Source organism: Heteronotia binoei, chromosome 3 (assembly GCF_032191835.1).
Source record: "Heteronotia binoei isolate CCM8104 ecotype False Entrance Well chromosome 3, APGP_CSIRO_Hbin_v1, whole genome shotgun sequence".
In the NCBI taxonomy this organism is placed as follows: Eukaryota; Metazoa; Chordata; class Lepidosauria; order Squamata; family Gekkonidae; genus Heteronotia; species Heteronotia binoei.
In genome coordinates, this window is record NC_083225.1 from 33,702,501 (window position 1) to 33,705,690 (window position 3,190).

Here is a 3,190-nt window from a genome sequence, read left to right on the forward strand (position 1 = left end):
TGTATAGACACACACATATTGTATCTATATATAATTTAGAACCTAGTCTCAGAGGGAGGACCAAAAATCCACACACTGAAGGATGTTTGTACAAACACAGAAAACTCCCCCTGTTTGCAGACAAAAGCCCAAAAGATGGGGGGGGGGCATGAGAGGGAGTTTAGCCCCCTCCCACACACTGTTGAAAAGAGATCTCTTGATGCAAAGTCAACGCTAGATCTCACCAACCATGGTGAGGGGCTTGTCACACACCCCAATTGCTGCAGTGTCAAAGCAGCAAAAGTGACCATTTGGGATGCGGGTGGGTGGGAATGGAGGATGGCTTGGTGACAGAGGGGCCAATGAAAGAGGAAGAGGGATGAAACTGGGCAGGGGTGCTGGCTGTAATAGTGGGAGGAGGGGGAAGTATGGCAGAAGAAATGGAGGAAGAGGAGGCAAGGAGAGAAGGGCAGCATCAGTAGAGATGGTAGAGAAGGAGGAGGTGGTGGAGATGAGAGAGCTCTCCTGGAACTGCCCTTGAGCAGAAGAGTTCTATAAGAACTTGTGACTGACTCATGGTCACATCAGCAGATGCATGTGAAGGAGTGGGGAATCAAACCCTTTCTCCCAGATAAGAGTCCGTATACTTAACCACTACACCAAACTGGCTCTCACTGAGAAAGTTTGAATCAAAATAACTGTTTTGGAAGTTCCTGAGAGCTGATTGGAATTAATATTTTACTGCAATTCCCTTGCAGTGTCGGGGAGGGATTGTGGCTCAGTAGAAGAACCTCTGCTTTGGAATATCTCAGGTTCTATCCTTGGCATCTGCAATTAAAGGGACCAGGCAGTAGGTGATGTGAAAGACCTCAGCCGGAGACCCTAGAGAGTCGCTCTCAGTCTGAATAGACAATACATATACTGAAGGTTGGCAACCCTATAAGGGAATGGCAATGAGGGGGGAAAAGAGACAGTAGTGGTAGAGGCAAGGCCATCAGGAGAGAGGAAAAGGAGATTACTGAGGTAATGGGATTTCTTTGTCTTGTGAGTTTCTCACAGGGCCCCTGCTTCTGTGCATACAACACCTGTAGGCTTGCTGTTAAACAAGCAAGGTAACCCTCCAGCTCTTCATACCAGGTTGCACAAACAGGAAAGTGCTGATTGGGAAAGTACTGGGCATTAGATTGCAATCTGAATTAGGAGGGGAAAGTGTTGACGTTCAGAAATCTGAGAATCAGGGAGATTTTATAACTGAATGACTGTTAAAATCCAGAACAAAGTTTGAGTCCAGTGGCACCAACAAAGGTTAATTCTGGGTATAAACTTGCATGGGCAGAGAACTTCAACTAGGTTTCTGCTCTGGGGTTGTTTCCCTGCTGCACCCTTCCCCCCTGCTCCATTAGTTTGTCTTGAGGATCAAGGTACCCCTGGGAACAGTGAGGTGTGTGTGTGTGTGTGTGTGTGTGTGTGTGCGCGGAAGGACGGTGGCTCAGTGGTAGAGCATCTGCTTGGAAAGCAGAAGGTCCCAGGTTCAATCCCTGGCATCTCCAAAAAAAGGGTCCAGGCAAATAGGTGTGAAAAACCTCAGCTTGAGACCCTGGAGAGCCGCTGCCAGTCTGAGAAGACAATACTGACTTCGATGGACCAAAGGTCTGATTCAGTATAAGGCAGCTTCATATGTTCATATGTGTGCAGCAAGGGAATCCATGAAAATTCCACACATAAAAGTGTAAGTTTCTACATCCATCCCAAGCTCTCTCTCCCACCCATTGTTCATATATCCGAGATACCCAGCTAACCACAAAATGGCTACTAAAAGCATGAGAATCTTTGTGATGATCTCCGTTTATCTCCTTGCAGTTAGTTAATAATACTATCTATGTAGAACAGTGCACACGATGCTAGATTAAGATAGTGAAATGAACACAGTAATTAACAGTTATAATTGTTTTCCCACACCCAAGTGACTTCTCATGAAGTTACTTTCACTCCTTTGAGTCAATTGCCTCACAGTTCCATGAAAACCTCGGAATGTAAACATGCCTGAAGGGAAAAAAAATATGCATTTTTTTAGCTTATTATAACTGAACTACATGTTTTCCTACAGCTCTTCACATTGAAGAGGAGTTTATCCCAGTAGTTCGAAATCTTCATTATACAACAGATGGGTAAGTAAAAAACATGTTGCCACCTCGTTGCATATATGATGGGCATGATGTCACATATCCCATGATTTGTCCAAGAAGTTCAGGATGGTCAATTCATATTAATCTTCAACTACCAATGAAGTAAGGTCATACTGAAGGGTAATGACCTCACCAAGGACATCTGGTGAAATTCAAAATATAAGACAAATTTAGTGCTATCCAGGGCTTTTTTTTTATGTAAAAAGAAGTGCTGCAACTCTCAAGTGGGAAATGAAGGAGAAATACATGGGTGCCCCTTGTGAACTTTTAAACATTTTTTTGATAATTTTGTGTCATAGAATCATAGAGTTAGAAGGGACCTCCACAGTCATCTAGTTCATCTTTTTAAATGCCTTTTTAAATGCACATCTTTTTAAATGCCTTTCTTCCATAGGAAATAATGGATAGGGGCACCTTCTTTTGGGGCTCATAGAATTCGAACCCCTGATCCAATCTTTTTGAAACTTGGGAGGTATTTTGGGGAGAGGCACTAGATGATATACTGAAAATTTGGTGCCTCTATCTCAAAAAACAGCCCCCCCAGAGCCCCCGATACCCGTGGATCAATTTCACATCATTCCCTATGGGAATTGTTCATGGAGGTGCATAATGGCTGTGGGGGCGGGGCTTCCCCGCTGGCCAGCTGGCTGGGGGAGGGGGGAAGCCTGTAAAACCGGGGGATCCCCCTCTGGGACCTGGGGATTGGGAAGCCTATATACAAGCTATGATGCCATATATATTTTAAGCTATAACGCCATATATATCATCACATATTTTAAGTTATAATGCCATATACTTTTCTTATATACACATATATTTGATTAAGATATATCTATAAAATTGCCCTTTATGTTTCTGCTAAATATATTTCTTACGCATTTCCCCATTCTCTTTTTCTCTATTCTGTATTCCCTTAAAAATCCCAAACAAAAAAAATATTTAAAAATAATATTCACCTTGAAATGTAACATGTAGTTAGGTGCAGAAGAACAAAGACCAACAAAGTTTTATTAAAGTTGTGAGTT

At 42.9% G+C, this 3,190-nt stretch overlaps 1 non-coding gene across 1 annotated transcript; it reads left to right on the top strand.

Annotated features, from left to right (window-relative positions):
* Positions 1-1,462: 1,462 nt before the first annotated feature.
* On the top strand, positions 1,463-1,529 carry TRNAS-GGA (transfer RNA serine (anticodon GGA)). Its single transcript has one exon. It is a non-coding gene; the product is annotated as a tRNA-Ser (tRNA).
* Positions 1,530-3,190: the final 1,661 nt, after the last annotated feature.